General features: G+C 40.7%; 1 protein-coding gene and 1 pseudogene across 2 annotated transcripts in view; both read left to right on the plus strand.

Moving 5' to 3' along the window:
• Positions 1-18,597, plus strand: part of LOC149791093 (histidine N-acetyltransferase-like) — a 76,612-nt gene that overhangs the window by 18,885 nt on the left and 39,130 nt on the right. The gene's annotated exons all lie outside the window — the stretch shown is intronic.
• Positions 545-5,345, plus strand: LOC149791094 (histidine N-acetyltransferase-like; annotated as a pseudogene). Its single transcript, XR_016423924.1, has 3 exons — positions 545-706; positions 1,116-1,349; positions 2,406-5,345. The product of XR_016423924.1 is annotated as a histidine N-acetyltransferase-like (transcript).

The following is an 18,597-nucleotide window of genomic DNA, read 5'->3' on the forward strand; positions in this document are numbered from 1 at the left end:
CGCAGACCGACAAGCAATCCCCATAAGGTACTAGTGCGTATTTTTCAGAACAGTATGACATGACATATTACAGCCAATCACCTGGTAGAAAACAAACGCTTACATAGTTCGTGACGCTACATAGTAATGCAGTAAAGATACTGAAATGTGAGTTTATTATTTCGGGTGGAAATGATAACACTAGCTTGTCAATTGTGGGATTTATTATGGGATGAAATGGTACCAAATAAGCCAGACTTGAAGGGTATAATTTTTCCAAATTTTATTCAATCACTTGCATGCAAGACATGCTTTGCATCATCACAAGTGGTACTGCTCATGGTGGTGTTCGCCTTAAGATCTAGAGTAGGAATGTCAAAAGCTGTTGTTACTTTGGCGGGGAATTGATTTAAATACTCATGAAGCACGGGAATCATGCACCACGATCGCTCACTCACTTGCTTACTCACTCATCACAAACACGCACATCGGTACACGACACAAGTCCTGGGTCACATTCAGTTTGGCATGTAGAAGTTATATAACTTTGCTGTTTTAGGTTGATTCACCATGGAGATTCGATTGGCAACAACAGAAGACAAAGGCGATGTTCTGGCGTTGAATGACAATGTTTACGATGGACGTGACTATCTTCCAGCCTACTATGATTTTTTTCCTACAATGTACTGTAGCGATTCCATTTGTGATTACCCTCGATGGAGAAATTGTAGACTTTTCTCTTTCTCTGTCTGTCTGTCTGTCTGTCTCTCTCTCTCTCTCTCTCTCTCTCTTGCTCTTGCTGCAATTTTAGGTGTACATTTATTTAGCAGAATGAAAGTGAAGCAAAGTGTTTTAACTAAAATGAAGAAAGTTCTCAACACTATCAAATATTAATTCAAGGGACGCTTACATTCATTTAACAGTATTGTTAATTAACTCTCAAATAACCCCAATGTTCCTAACAGAAGGATATTCCTTTGATAATAATATGGCGACTCTATTTCATATCCAAAGGTATTTTCTTTATCTAACTTCTAAGGGTTTGCCTGCTGCAAACGTTATTTTTTGCATTCCGAAATATGACTATTTTATAAATGCATGTAATATTGCGTTATATATTTAATTTTTCATTCCAGTTAGGATATCTGTGCGGGTTTGTGATCGATGGTGGAGAAACCCTTGTCTATAGGGCTGGTAGAATTAGCCCAAAGTTTCAGGGAAAGGGATATTACAAACTTCTTAACCAGCGCGTTACAGAGGAAGCAATCAAACGATACAATCTACAAAGAATATCAACGGCAGTTTTAAATGTGAATCTCAAAGTACAAACTGATTCGTTCAGGAAAACAAACACTTTGATTTTGACACGGGTAAGTTATAACTGAATATCTGAATTCAAAAAACATTTAAATTGTGCTGATAATATTAAATAAAGAAATCAAATGTAAAACGTAAACTCAAATATCAATTATTCAAATAATTAGCATAACTGGAAAGTCTTGAGCTCTACTTACAGGAAAGGAAAACAGTATTGCGTTGAAGCTGACATTCAGAAACATTATTGTCATTCTGAAAAGCTTTAGAAAGCTCGAGAACTCCAGCATTCCAAATTCTCAAATATCGGATATCAAACCAGCTCACTCTGTCTCTTTATAAATTGAAATGTTTACAAATTATGCTGCGAAAACAGAAAACAGAAGAGTTAAGGACAATGCTTACCCTCCGATATTTTCTACTAATACGTTTAGTTGTCAATAATGTAAACGTTGCTATGCGTAAACAATGATCACCTTCACATCAGACTGTGAAAGTGTATGCACTGACTACTCTAAAAAATATAATCAAGCCTAAATTAAATTGTACAACGCACAAAGCATGACGCAACTTCTTTATATCATTTGACAAGTACTATGTAATAATTGCCATCATTATGCGGTACTCATTCTTGCCCAAGAATTGATGTTTTTGGGTCAGATTATCAGAATTTAGTAGATATATTTAGATCTGGAATCAAATTGGGTTTGGGGTAATACATGCTGTCATACATTCATTCATTCATCCAGTATTTCAGCCATATTTCTGTTGTGTATCTAACTTTCAAATTTTGCATTTTTGGACTGTTTGATCTCCTAATTCCATATACGCCATTGTTTACCCTGTCTCCATTTTCATCAACACTCTGCAGTGTTTCTCATATACTCTGAATGAAGAGTTTCTAATCTTTATGTAAAAGTATGAATATAATTGCCTAAACAGTGTACAAGTACGCTGTGACATTTAACCGTTACATCACCTTTTCATAATAGAAATAGACGAGACCATTTAACGTGGAGAAAGAGAGAGATATTCCTTTAATCACGGGTTCATTTAGTAATAAGTAACTTTGAGAACCTGTTCTGCAGAATTCCTCTTTTGTTTTTCTTCAGAACATTTTCATGTATATGGTGTTGCCAGCTCAGCTCAGCAGATGCTCAGAATTGCTTAATAGCGTTCCCGACAGGAATATATCAATTCATGGAGTGGCAGCATACTTGGATACAGAGGTTATCCGAAAATACCTATTTCCTGAAGACAGAATGATCGTTGACTGGGTCCCGTATCGATTGCTTCATTCGAATCTCGACCTAATTGATGCAAAGAACATAGCCTGTGCTACAGACGTCAAAATGAATGATGGAATTGCTTCTGGCCTCCTATCAATTGGAACGTTCTTTAAGGTTTGTCGGCCAAGATCCGTATACAAGTTGGATCTCTATGGAACCGATATCAACAGTGTGCACTATCACCTGGTTTTCCATTTAGGGTTCATCGCGAAAACGTTGGATGATTTAGTGTCTCTATTAGTTTTCACTGACAAACAGTTCGAAGAACAAAAACTGCTTGACAGCTTTGTTGAATATCGAATGGTCAAACGCATTGATTCTGAGACACAATTCCAGATATTGTTCGAAAGTAGTCTATAAGATATGTACGTTTACCATAAACATAGGAGAAATAGTGCAATCAATCAGTGTAAAGAAATAACTACAACTAAAGATTAAAAACAAAATAAAACCACAAAAACAAATCAAACGTTGATACATAACAGTGTACCTAGATTAGTTTGTACCAATTATCTTGTCTAAGGACTATATATCACCTAAGAAATTAGTATCACCGCTCCAGTAGCCTAGTGGTTGCGGTGTCCACCTCGGATTCAGGAGGTCGTGTATTCAAAAACCCAGGCCGAGTCATAGTACCATTTTTTTAAAGTCTTTAATATGACTGCCTGGGTTTGAACACACACTAGGCGGTTAGCATTAATATGCAGGTTTGTATTATGACTGGTAGGTCTGGTGCCAGGATAATGGCTGGGTGGGACATCATGTTACATGTCTGTAGCATGATGGCCCAATGCTAGGCATAGCTATCAACTGCCACACAGCAGACGCCGCAGCGATATGATTGAACAATTGTTAAAACTACGTTAAAAAGACTGAAGTCTTATAGCAGACGATGAGAAAGATTTCATATAAGTGGAGTTTCTACGGTAAATGTGCATGAGTGTTCATTGTTGGATTCTATTTGTAAACTTGTCCATGTTTACTGATGCTCCTTCAATGCATTGTCAAATCAAAAACGTACTTTGTTCTCCTAAACGTCTTTCGTCCATTCATTTCGTGCAAGGTTTTATATTTTGATTTTTTTAAATTATGTATTTTGTTTGAATTGATCGTATAATGTTTAAATGTGTTTTCATAAACTTAAGTTACGTTAAAACAGCATATATTAATAGTAAATGTAATAAAGTTGTGATTTGGAGAATCATGTTTGCAGCATCTGTATGTATTTATGTATTCACACGTTGATGTGCATACAAATATAGATGTTGATAATCCCTACATAACAGTATGTTATTACAACTCTGGTTCGTGTTCTGTTTTGTACGATTTGTACCTGTGAATATATAGAAGCATACCTCTGTTGAACTGTAAATGTGTAGACGTTTATGAAACGGATAGAAAAATTTCTTTTTATTCTATTAATTTCATTCTGCTTCTGAAAACGGTTCTTCGAAAGCAACATCTTGACAATATTTTATTATTAAATGTAATTTTATTTATTGATTACATGACCTATTTTTTTACATGATAAATGTATAGGGATGTTGCATAAAATAATTAAAGAGACTATTAACGGAAACAAACAACTCCTCATGTAATCATATTAAAACAATTATGGCAGGCGATTGAAATCCCTCCCACTTCTGACAAAAGGTATTGTATATTTTTACATCTTTCTGAAGCTGACTCCCTAGATGAAAGAGACACGTTTCAATTCATGAATAAGGAAGGTATCTACAATATTATTAAATCTCTTAACCTTGTCAAATCAGTTATATATAAAATAGAAATGAGAACAAGTCTTTTAAAAAGCGACAGCCTCTTATCCATATTGTTTCGAAATATCCATATCCGCCAGATACCCTGCATGCGATTAATAATAATAAGTAATCTAAATCTAAATTAAACTCACTATCACTAATAAGATACATGAACAATAGAACACACTAATATAATTGTTTCATTACCATATCAGTCGAAGGATGCGAAATTTGTTGTAATTGATGTAATAAATGCTTGTGGCTTCAATGTTATATTAAAGAAATGATACATTTTGAAGTAGAAAATGGCGAGTGCGAATGTAAAAGTATTGTTTGATACATGCAATATAAACTTCATATAAATCATGTCAGACATTCATTTGTACGAAAATAGTATCGTTATGTATGGTTCATGAATACATTTATGTATTCAAATATACTTAATTACCTGTCTGGACCACACCGGTGGCTTAACGGTTAGAGCGTCCACTTTGGATGCGAGAGATCGTGGATTCGATCCCCGGCCGAATCATACCAAAGGCTTACAGAAATGGTACTTACAGCTGCCTCGCTTGGCGCTCAGCATTAAGAGGTTAGTGTTAGTACTGGTCGGCCTGGCGTCAGGATAATATGACTGGGTGGGATATATGCTACATGTCTGAGGCAAGATGTCCCAGTGCTAGACATTACTATAAATTGTCACATTGCAGACATTATAGCAATAGGACTGAAACATCGTTAAAGTTACGTTAAAATCCAAATCACACATACACTTGACTACCGGTCTTCATCTAGCATAACAGACATATAATGTCATTTAGATATCATACTGGTTGTCTTTAAAGTGTTTCGCACTGTTTTCTGGCTTTTTTATATAAGATTGGTTGATCAGCTGAGGACTGTTTTCAATCCCAACGTACTTGTTATCAGCTGTATACAGTATCTTACAATTCCTTTTAGTTACATCTCCAGCATACTTTCAAACATTAAAATATTATCGTATTGTAATGAATTATGTTAGTATGATCTGCACTAAACATATGAGTTCTATTATATCTACAAAATTAGTGGAACTGAAGAAACTCTGGGTCTTTTGAAGCCTAATAAAGCAAAATAACAATCACCAGCGTTTTACACCGGTAGTTATACCATTGATGCGGGAGTATGATAACGCATCCAAAAAAAAACATAGCTGCTGTAACATGGTTAGGGTAGAACTATTCTTTTTGTCTAGCCTGTATAACAACAAACCGAGCTCATACTTATGTGGAAATGTGATTGATATTATGAATTCTAACTTAAATGTCGAGATTTGTGCAAGATTGTGAGCCATGATATCTTTTAGATATAAAGAGAAAAAGGGGTAAACAATAAAGACCGTCAGAAGCACAGTTTGTGACGCTGCAAGTACCGGTGCGCTGTACTATTACAAACTCAGATTTGGATACTCGATGAAAGTGGATAGAAAGAAAGATCAATATATAAATTATTTATTTTCAAATTAATAGATAAACAAGAAAGAACTTTTTTTTAAAGTTAGCAATTAATACTTTAGTGAATAATTAGTGAATATGGGGGGGGGGGTGTGTGCTAATCCTGGGCCTGACGTCCCGCTTGTCAAAGGAATTTGAAGCGTCTCTCATAGCCTCTCCTTTCCAGGTGTAGTGATCGCCGCAGGATCACTGTCTCGCTCTGCTGGGCAGGAGGTTACTTGCATATGGCCTCTCCGACACTATTGTGTCCACAGAAGCACCTTCACGTGGGGCCCCTTGTTTTGACTGAGCCTGCCGTGTGGCGCGACCGAGTGCCCAGCGGTATAACTGGGTGGGCAGACTGAGCTCGTTAGCCTTGGCAGGCAACCAGTCTAAGAGAAGGGAAAGTCTGACTCCAAACCCGGGCAGATGAAGCTTGTTAGCCTTGTCAGGCAGTTCATCTACGAGAAGGAAACTCTGATTCAAAACCCACCAAGTCGCATCCATCCATTGGATGATGGCTCCATTGCCTTGTGGATATCTTCAGAAGAAGGAAAGGCTACGGGAGTAAACCCAGACAGAAAATACGGAGTGGAGCCCCAATGGAACTGGTGTCGACTATGACTTCCTTCCGGCAGCTCCTGCATCCAAACTGGTGCCAAATGTCCTGCACAGCATTCCTTTGGACCCCACCAGCAAGTACGAGGGGGTGGGGGCCTGACGTCTGCGCAGCCCAGGATCTCCATACTCCACGCCCAGGCTTGTGCCCTTGAGAGGACACTCCAGTCACGATACTGAGTGAGGAAACAACACGGAAGCTGGCAGTTTACGGGTTACACTGGACAACAAATTTTTACAAAAGTCATGTTACTGAAATAAAATTAGTCAATTCTTATCAATTTTTATGTGCTGAACACGAATATGACAGTCAAATTGCAAAATTGGCTCTAGTTTTTTTGTAACACTGGACAACAAATTTTTACAAAAGTCATGTTACTGAAATAAAATTAGTCAATTCTTATCAATTTTTATGTGCTGAACACGAATATGACAGTCAAATTGCAAAATTGGCTCTAGTTTTTTTGTAATCTGCAAGAAATTAATGTTTACATAACGAAATGCATTCCAATAGTAAAAGGTCAACTGTAATAGCCTACCTATAAAAAATCAAGTCATTGACTACATCTTAGATTTCTTCGCCTGTCTCTTGTACAGCTGTTCGGGAGCATCTCTGAGGAATGTCCAGCAGCAGTCAGCCAGCATTGTAGTGGACCATTTTCCCTGGTATCTTTGTTCCATTGTTGCGATATCTTGATGAAAACGTTCGCCGTGTTCATCACTAACAATACCACAGTTGCTAGGAAAGAAATCCAAATGGGAATGAAGGAAGTGAATCTTTAGAGACATATTGCAGCCAAGTTTCTTATACTTCATCAACATGTCTTCTACTAGTTCCTTATAGTTTTCTGCCCTAACATTTCCGAGGAAGTTTGTAGAAACTAGGCGAAAAGCATTCCATGCTTGTTTCGCGTCACCTTCCAGCAAGTTGTTGAACCGGTCATCTTTGAAAAGCTCTCGAATATGAGGACCCACAAAAACTCCCTCTTTAATCTTTGCTTCGCTGAGTCGAGGGAATTTTTCATGCAGGTATCGGAATGCTGGCAAAGTCCGGTCAATGGCTTTCACGAAGTTCTTCATCAAACCTAGTTTGATGTGAAGGGGTGGTAGCAAGATTTTCTGAGCCTCAACCAGAGCTGGGTGTTGGATATTCTTCTCTCCAATGGCTACATTCTGCCTGTGAGTCCATTCCTTCCTCATGTAGTGCATTTCCCTTGCTCGGCTATCCCACTCGCATAAGAAACACATGTATTTTGTATATCCTTGCTGCAGTCCCATTAAAAGGGCAACTACCTTCAAATCACCACAGAGGTGCCAGCTGTACTTGTTATACTCAATGGAATTCAGTAGCTGCCTTAAGTTATCGTATGTCTCTTTCATGTGGACAGCATACGCTACTGGAATAGATGGAAGAATGTTTCCATTGTGCAAAAGCACAGCCTTGAGACTCAGTTTCGAAGAGTCCACAAATAGTCTCCATTCTTGTGGGTCATGAGTGATTTTTAAAGCATTCATGAGGCCCTCAATATCGGAACAGAATATCAGATTACTTTCCTTTCTGAAGAAAGGCTCCAATTGCTGGTGGCGCTTTCGATATGCAGTAATTGTGACATCTTCTTCTAGAAGATTCCATTGTTGGAGTCTTGATCCTAGCAATTCTGCCTTGTTCGTTGATAAGTCCAAATCACGAATCAGGTCATTTAGTTCTTCCTGTGTTATTCTGTGTGGGGTTGATGATGCACCACAGTGAAAATCTGGATCACTGCATGCTGATGGACCAGGAGAAGAACAGGTCGACTCACCTTTGTCTTCGTCAGATGAATCAAGAGAATATTCTGCTGGAGGTTCTGGAATAGGAAGTCCCTCACCATGTGGAACTGGTCTCAATGCAGACGGAATGTTTGGGTAGACTATTCTCGACTTCTTTCGCTTCGTTATTCCGCCGGAAAGAGGAGGAACCAAGCAGAAGTAACAGTCATTTAGGTGGTTGCTTGGCTCTCTCCACACCATTGGGACTGCAAACGGCATTGATGACCTTTTGCAATTCAACCACTGTGAAAGCTGTGTTGTACATGTAGCACAGCATATATGCGGAGCCCAAGGCTTGTCTTGGTCACCAACCTTGCATCCGAAGTAAAGATGATATGCCTTCTTCACTTGAGAATTGATACTTTTCTTCTGGTTGGCAAATGTCACTTCCCCACAAATATAGCAAAAATTGTCCGCGGTATTAACACACTTTCGAGGCATTACTGTTCTTTATTGTACGTAAATGGATAAAATAATAAGTTTTATGTAACAGTAGCTTGAACTGTCTCGCACAACGTCTAAAATATTTTAAATGCTGAACCTATCTGATTGGGCTTTATATAGTACACTGCTTACGTCAGCTTCAGCAGCCGCCTGGCATTAGTATAATAGGCCTACACATGTATAGTACACTGCTGACGTCAACTTACTTCAGCAGCCGCATGGCATTAGTATTGCATTGCATCAGAAAATGATGCAATCAACTGTGGATGATGTGAGCATGATGGTATTATGCAATGTTACATCATAATCCGGATGTTGCTGCAGTCCTACTGGAGAAATTTACACAGTGAAACATAGAAAATGAGGTATATGAATATCTTCAAAACGAGAGCCAATACAAATTTTTCACGGTTATATTCGTGTTCGGCACACCAAAATACTACAGATTAGGGCCTTTTCAAGTCAGTAATGATTTCACTGTTGACCAGTGTTATAAGCCCCACCCGATTGGCGTTGGGAAGGAGCGCCACGGGTCAGCTTTGACGGTTGGAGGGATCATCGTGTCCCGCTGGCCGACTATCGCCCGCCTCAAGACGGGCAGTCCCCGGTCAATAAGGTGCTGACCCGTCATCGTCTGCCTGCTCCAGTGGGTGTCTGAAGCTCATTGTGTTGCTCAGCATGACAAGCAGACGGTAATTTTCCACACCAGACAAAAGAAACAAGAAACCAATAAAGAAGACTCCAGCTCTTCGATTTGGAAGCTGGAATGTGCACACCATGTGTACAGGCATCTCCGACGACCTCAGAGAAGTGAACGACAACAGAAAGACGGTCATGATTGATAGAGAACTCACCAGACTAAATATCAGCATAGCTGCCCTCCAGGAAACCAGGCTCGCATCAAAAAGGAAAACTTCACCTTCTTCTGGAAGGGTCGAGAACCCGAGGAGCCCCGCCAGCACGGAGTGGGATTCGCCATAAAAAACAATCTCCTGGCCTCGGTTGAACCACCGACAGAGGGCACTGAGCGTCTCTTGTCCATCCGCCTCACCACTGCTGCAGGTCCTGTCAACATCATCAGTGTCTACGCCCACCACCCTCACGTCGTCAGAAGACTCAATGGATGCCCCAAACACAAACGACTATTCCACCTCGGGGACGTTAATGCCAGAGTAGGTGCGGAACACGAGTCATGGCCTACCTGCCTTGGATATCATGGCACTGGAAAGACCAACGAAAACGGTCAGAGAATGCTGGAGCTATGCCTACCATGGCCTGTGCGTCACAAACACCTTCTTCAAGTGTAAGCCACAACACAAAGTGTAATGGAAACATCCTCTCCACCAGAACCTACCACAGTGCAGACTGCGACTCCGACCATGCCCTCGTGAGCAGCAGAGTGCGACTACAGCTACAAAACATTACACCGCTCAAAACCAAAAGAACGTCCTCGCATAAACACTGCGCAGATGCCAGTCGCCACCAAGGTGGAAGGTTATGTGTCTGCATTAGACAAGGCTTTCCGAGAACTGCATGAGCACAATGCTACAGCCAAATGGAACGCCATGAAGAGTGCTATCTACAATACAGCTATGTCCACGTCTGGCAAGAAGAAACAACCCAGCCAGGACTGGCTCAACGCACACCTATCAAGGATGGAACCACAAATCGAAGAGAAACGAAAAGCCTTCTGTTATAAGAAGTACCCAAAGCAACACCCAACGCATCGCTAGACAGTGTGCGAACGAGTACTGGCAACAACTGTGTGAAGGGATCCAGCGCAGAGCCGAGTCCGGAAACATCCAAGGTATGTACAGTGGCATCAAGAAGGCTCTATGCCCTACAGTGAAAGGGGTCGCTCCACTGAAATCTCTGATGGGAGAGAAGATCACAGACCATAGGCAACAGATAGCCTGACGGGTGGAGCACTACTCAGAGCTATACTCCCGAGAAACGTCAGTCACCGATGCAGCCCTCAGCAGCATAAAGAATCTGCCCATCATGGAAGATCTCGACAAAGTGCCAACCTTAGATGAGCTCAACAAAGCAATCGACTCCTTCCCAAACGACAAAGCACCAGGTAGTGACAGCATCCCGCCTGAAGCTATCAAACGTGGGAAACCAACATTGCTTAAACCACTGCATGAGCTACTTTGCCTCTGCTGGGAGGAAGGAGCAGTCCCCCAAGACATGTGCGATGCCACAATTGTGAACCTTTACAAAAACAAGGGCGACCACAGTGACTAATAATTACAGAGGGATCTCGCTCCTGAGCATCGCTGGTAAAGTGTACGCACGCATCATACTGTACAGGCCGCAGTTTCTGGCGGACCGTGTGTACCCGGAATCCCAGTGCGGCTTCAAACAGGCAGGTCGATGACATACATGATCTTCTCCCTACGACAACTCCAAGAGAAGATCAGAGAGCAAGGTCAACCACTCTACATGATGTTCATCGACTTCACCAAGGTATTTGACTTGATCAGCAGGAAGGACCTTTTTTGAACTTCTCGGTAAGATCGGTTGCCCCCCCCCCCTCCAAAAAAAACCCCCTCCTTTGCATGATAATCTATTTCCATGCAGATATGAAGGGAACAGTCCTGTTTGATGGATCCTCCTCAACCTCCTTCCCAATTAACAGCGGCGTGAAACAGGGCTGCGTGCTGTCACCAACACTTTTAGGGATCTTCTTCTCCCTGAAACTGTCCTACGCCTTCGCCTTGTCCACGGATGGCATATATCAACACACCAGGTCCCATGTGAGGCTGTTCAACCTGGCATGACTGCGCTCAAAGACCAAAGTGAGAGCTGTGCTCATCAGGGAGATGCTTTTTGCAGATGACGCAGCTCTTGTGACCCACACCGAGGAAGCCCCCCAGAGACTGGGAGACCGTTTTGCTGATGCCTACATGCAGTTTGGTCTCACCATCAGCTTGGAAAAAACAAATGTCAGCGTGTTACATACCACCATTGCCCCTTCCATCAAAATCAGTGGTGTCACCCTGGAAGCAGTCAACAACTTTACCTACCTGGGGTCAACCATCAGCAACACTCTTTCGCTTGATATGGAGCTGGACAGAAGGCTTGGAAAGGCAAACACCACCATGACACGACTAACGAAGAGGGTGTGGAAAAACAAGGCGCTGACAGAGCACATCAAGGTCCAAGTCTACCCGGCCTGCATTTTCAGCACTCTTCTATATGGAAGTGAGACCTGGAGTACATGAGGCAAGAGCGCCGGCTCAACTCCTTCCATATACGGTGTCTAAAACGCATCCTGAAAATCAGCTGGCAAGACCGTGTTCCATACAGCGAAATCCTGCAGCGTGCAAATACCCGCAGCATTTACTCCCTGCTGGGCAAACGCGGTCTTCGATGGCTGAGACACGTTCGACGCATGGAGGATGGAAGGCTGCCAAAGGACATCATATATGGACAGCTGGCCACTGGCATGAGAAGAGGCGGCCGCCCCTCACTCCGTTTCAAGGATGCATGCAAGAGGAACATGAAGGCATGCAACATTTCACCCGATGGCTGGGAAGAGCTGGCCGAGAACCGAGGCACCTGGAGACTGACGGTAAACAAAGGCACATCAGTCGCTGATGCGAAGAGAGGCCAGTTGGCGTAGGCGAAACGTCAGAGAAAGAAGAACGCGGCAGCCACCACAGTAACTCAGACTTCCCAGTATGTCTGCACCTACTTCAATAGGAACTGTCACTCACGTATAAGCATGCACAGCCACAGCAGATGATGCCAACACATCAGAGACATAAAACACCCGAAGGGCGCTATTCGCATGGTCTCTCGAGACTGAGTCGCCAATGATGATGATGATGAATAATTAACCAGATACATCGTCAGGTTACCTTAAATAACGCTGCAGTCCGAGAAAAATAGTTATAGAAAGGAGTTAGATCAACGTACAGTTGAAAACGAATATAAGGAATATACCCTCAATAATTATATGCTTACAAACTACAAAAAGAGGGAATTGTGAGTCATTGACTGTTCAATATACGTAATTATATCTATATGGTTAATTTAAAATCTTTAATTGTAATGGGAGAAACCGCAAGACCAATTTAACGGTATTGGTACTAGGGTTTAACTCCCCTGAATAAGAACTAATTGTTAATCTAAATAGGAATTTGTGGTAAGCATCTTCTGTATTGGCATAACTGTAGGCTGATTGGTTATCTTATACCGATAAAAGTCTCCTGGTTAGGAAAATAATTGATACAACTGTTTGATGAATTTATGGTTTCTCGATTTGTAAGGTGTGACAGCTGAGGATAGAACTACGCGTCCTTTTGTTCCCTTGGAAACCAAAACAAGCAGAAACCGAGCGTACCTAAAAAATTTGGGTTTTTGTCCTTGGTAACATATAGCCAGGGCCGGCGCCAGAGAAACTTCCTCTTACCACAACCCGTTATACTACTTACACAAATATCCTATTTCGAACACCACTGCCTCTGCTGTCATATCTTTGGCTGATTGAAGCGCTAATAAAGTTTCAACCAACATGTATAGTTGCAGTTAATCCCGTCATCGGATAAGATAATTTTACCCGCATATTCCGTATGTGTCTTAATGTATCACATTTGAGGTTCTAAGTTTATATTGTAACATCTACTTGAATTTTACATCTTTACGATCATGTTTTATAAGAGAGAACTTGACTAATGACAATAACCTCGTAATTACAATATTACAATTCACACAACGTCAGAAAGCTCAGCAGAAATATGATGTCACATTCCGTTAAAAACAGTTGCGCTTATACATGTACAAGAACAATGAGGACACTAGTGAATTATTAGATGGAACCAGTCCAAATGAAAGCTTTCTCATCTTTTAAGCATATACATGCAAACGCTTTACTAAAGCCAGTATAATGATGCAATATGGTTCATGTTGAGCTAGTAATATGAATGTGATATAAAATCTTCTCTCGCTTTTGTAATGAGAAATTATTGCATATAATCATTACATATGCTGGGAGGATGCATCTGGAAATATTTTACGCTAAAGTCAAGAGCAGGGCACTACGATCCATTTTTAAATTTCTCTTTGTGATCAAGAACAGTTGGGGCTTTCGATGTCATTTTTGTCTTTGGCATTACAAAGAGCTTTTATGTAGTGTTAATTAACCGAGAGAGAGAGAGGTCGAAACGTTCAAGGAAAGATTCTCGTAAAACAGAGGTTGTTTGTTCGAGACCAGGTTCGAGCCTGATATAGTTTTGCATGTATAAGTCGGTCATGATCTGATAATGCAGACTGGCAGTCTCAAATGCAAAAAAATACCAAGTAGGAAATTTAGAGCTCCAAATATAAATAAAGTAATATGTCTCAAGCATAATAAAGCATGCAGCACACTATTTATATACTGGAGAGTAGGAAGAAAGGATCTGGCACAGCCCTAGATGTGGCAACCTGTTTCCTTTCTATGAAAACTATGCCAATAGTTTTCTGATATTATAAATCATTATGCATTGCTAATAAAAACAAACTGATAAGCATTTCCATTTTGCAAAATGAGGGCTGCTTTCTAATTAAATACCTAAGAAGACGAGTTTGTGTTCTTAATCATCTTAAAGAATGTGAATATGACAAATACCGGATACAGTGACGGTGTTAAATATACACCCAACCGCTGTGCTGACTGTGTAACATGGCATATTACAATTAATTTAATATTTCTCTTAAATGGGTAAAAATCGGAGGATTGGTACGATTAGCGTGAAAGCGTGGTGAACGGACGTATTTACACAGTGCCAGGGAAAGTAAGGTAGATGTTTTGTTCTCAGACAAATCATACTAAACCTAACAGTATGGGTAATTGAACGGACATATTAGGATTTTACTTACCCATTTATGTTGGCAGACAATTCGTATACTTTGGACCAAAGCCCCCCTGCGGGTCCGGGGTTGTAGTATTGGACCGATGTGTCCTCACTACGTGTCGTAAGATGCGACTAAGAAGAGGCAACTAGTTTGCCATGGGTTGCGTCCGGTGTTGGGGGAGGAAAGAACTATGGTAGTTGTTTCCGATGAAATACACTACTTTGGCCTCTACTTCTTCTAGACGGGTGGGTGGTCAGGATGGGCCAGGCCTCGACAAATCGGCTGGTCACGTCAAGCCTTAGGATGTCTTCATTTACTCGTTCATCTTCGTTATCTTTCTTCTTGTTTCTCTCTTGATAATACCGTTGCCCCCTACAGTCTATCCATTTAGCTTTCCCTTTCCCAACCCTTAGAAGGCGGTGGTTTAACGGGCCAATCACGAGGTAATTTTACCGACCCTAATAGGAGGTGGCTTCACGGGCCAATCATAGGTAATTTTATCTACTGAGTATATCCCTGGCACTTGAAAAGTGTCCTCTTGTTGGGCTCCATGGTGGGCGGGGAGCTCGGGTGCTGACTTTTAAATAAACTAACATGGATATTTTTAAAAAAAATCAAAACAAACGAACCAAAACTCTACCTGACTTGGATGACGAACCATGTAGTATGGAATCATTTCCACGCTTCATGGTTATATACTCGAAAGATGCCACAAAACCACTTTCCGCACTCTCTCCCTTTGTTATTGAAAAGACTATTACGGGAACAACAGCACAACCAAAAAGTGTGAAAAAATTGAAATCGGGTTGCCTTCTTGTTGAGTGTGGGCGACGAAGTCAGACCGAAAATACAATGAAAATTAAAACTTTCGATATCCCGGCGACCTCATTCACTCACTCCACACTCAATACGTCCAAAGACGGGATTCGCTGTCCTGACTTAACTGGATTCAGCGACATATATATTATTAAAGGAATGAAAATTGAAGGTGTCACTGCAGTCCGAAGAATACGTATTAGACGTAATAACAGTATGCAGGACACCAACACCATTGTCCTCACATCCAACAAACCAGCTGTACCCAAAGTGGTAAAAGTTGTCTTTTTGCAAGTGAAGTCGAGATCTACATTGCAAACCCCCTTCGCTGCTCTAACTGTCAAAATTACGGCCAAACGAAGACCGTTGCTCAAAAAGCCAAATATGTGGCCGATGCGGAGACAATTATCAACAGGAATCTGATTGTAGAGCAACTCCGCATTGTGTCAACCGTGGAAAGGAGCACCACGCCAATTCCAAAGATTGTGATACCTGGAAACAGGAGAAGGAAATAAAGAGGGTAAAATATACATCTAACATACACTATCCAGAAACCAGAAAACTCGTTCAGGCCAATACAGCCCATCCTGGCCCATCCTTCTCCACTGTAGTGAAGAACAATCAGAAAACAAAGGACGCTCAAACACAAACAGATACACCTGATTCAACACCAAGCTCTAACCCCTCCCCCATTACCAAGCATATAAAAACACGGCATCTATTCAAACTACTTTAGTACCCAACCGCTAAATCACCAAAGAATAAAAACAAATCTCATAGAAAGAAGCAAACAAAGTGGTCAGAGGACCCCATCAAAATCTATAACAGGTTTGAAGAGATTGAACATGGATGCAGAAGACACCGTTCCATGCGCTCAAGGTAGCTAAGACCAACAAACAAAATATTCACCCCCGTACTCCCTCCAGAAATATAACAACACAAATTGCCTCCGCGAAAGGCCTGACCTAGCATCACAATCTTCAGATGAAACATATAATGAAGAACACCATCATATAATGGAACTTTCGAGGGCTTAAAGCCAACTACCATGATATTCTGATTTTAAACGAACATAATCCTTCAGTACAATGCCTTCAGGAAACTTTCTTGAAAATACAGATCACATCACACTTAAAAACTACTCCATGTTCAACACCTACTCCTAAAATGTTGACAGGGCCTCAGGAGGAGTTTCTGTTATTGAGAACAATTGAGCCCCTCATAGCGTCAACCCTTTAATTACAAATTAATAAGACATTGCTATAAGCGTCACTATACATGGAATGATTACATTTTGTTACATTTATTTTCTACCAAACATTAATCTGGTACCAAACGAATTAGACAATCTTGTTCAACAACATCCTGCACCATTTGTTGTACTCGAGGATTTTAATGCCCATAATATTTTATGGGGATCAAATCATATAAATGACAAAGGTCACAAACTTGAAGACTTCATTTCTAGACACGATCTGTGTCTATATAACACCAAAACACCGACATGTTTACACCCAGGAACGGGTACATACACGTGCATTCATTTGACAATTTTTATCTCATTCGCTGCGTTTGGACTATGAATGGAAGGTTGCTGATGACCTTCACATCAGTGATCACTTTCCAGTCTCCCTTGTAAATATAAACTCTGCAATTCATGACGCAATTCCACAATGGAGTTTAAAGAAGGCCGACTGGGCTAATTTTGAAACACTCTGTAAAACTAGGCTGAATGAGGATACAGTTTTCAATGCTAATGGCCCTATACAGCATTTTACTTCTATTTTAACCGAGATTGCAGAGGAATCCAGTCCTCACCGAACTGTAAAAGAACTCTAAAGCATTGGGTAACTAAGGAATGTAAGGAAGCCATTAGACAACGCCGACAAGCTTTGAATAAATGTAACAATCGTCCGACACCCGAAAACGTAAGTACATATCGTAATACTCAGGGCCAAAGCACGCCGCACAATCAAACAAAGTAAACGAGCATCATGGAAGAAATGTTTCTTCTTTAAACTATCGTTTCTCTATTTAGAAAGTTTGGGACACGATCAGCAAAAAAGAACGGAAAGAGAAAACAATTCTCCGACATAAGAAACTGAACAATAAGAATTTTAGTTAAAAACGTGACATAACAAATGTTCTTGCTGACACATTCTCTAAAAATTGCTCATCATCTATTATTCAGAAGCCTTCCGAAGATTAAAAACTCAAAAAGAAAAGTCAAGTTTAAAGTTCACATCCAACATCTCAGAAACTTATAACCAACTGTTCTCACTATTGGAGCTTACGGAGGATTTAGACTAGGCCCATGATACATCCGCTGGGTCTGACGAAATACATTACCAGTTTTTGAAACACCTTCCAGAATCATCAATAACATCTCTTCTGAAAATCTTCAATTATGTATGGACTACTGGAAATGTACATAAGATCTGGAAAGAAGCAGCATTAATACCAGTTCCCAAACCATGTATATATAGCGCAGTCCTGCCAACTACCGACATATTGCACTCACAAGTTGTGTGTGCAAAACGATGAAACGAATGATGAATTCTCGGCTTGTATGGTACCTGGAAACTAACAATTTAATTTCTCCTTTCCAAAGTGGCTTTCGATATGGCCGGGGCACCAGTAATCATCTGGTTACACTGGAAACATTTATTTGCGATGCATTTGTCAACAAAGAACATTTAGTAGCGGTTTTCTTTGATTTAGAAAAGGCAGATGCCATGACATGGAAGTACGTGATACTAAATTACCTGCAAGATTTGGGTCTAAGAGGCCGTCTGCCCTCTTTCATATCAAACTTTCTCTCAAACAGAGAATTCAAGGTACAAGTGGGCTCTACCCTCTCAGATGTGCACGAGCAAGAGATGGGTGTGCCCCAGTGCCGTATTTTATCTGTGACACTTTTCACCATCAAACTCAATAGCATCACCATGTGTTTAGCTCCTGGTGTGGACTGCGCGTTATATGTTGATGATTTTCTAATATGTTATCGATCAAAGCACATGCATACAATTGAAAGACAACTACATCAACATTTAAACAAGATTCAAAAGTGGGCCAGTACTAACGGATTCAAATTGTGGAAATAAAAAACGGTATAAATGCATTTCTGTCAGTTACGAAGACATCATGATAAACCTAAACTTACGTTGGACCGAACACTTATTCCAGTTGTTGATTAAAAAAAGTTTTTAGGTGTTATCTTTGACAGAAAACTGACATTTATTTCACACCTAA

The sequence above is a fragment of the Sinohyriopsis cumingii genome, chromosome 10, assembly GCF_028554795.1.
Source record: "Sinohyriopsis cumingii isolate HCF-2022 chromosome 10, ASM2855479v2, whole genome shotgun sequence".
In the NCBI taxonomy this organism is placed as follows: domain Eukaryota; kingdom Metazoa; phylum Mollusca; class Bivalvia; order Unionida; family Unionidae; genus Sinohyriopsis; species Sinohyriopsis cumingii.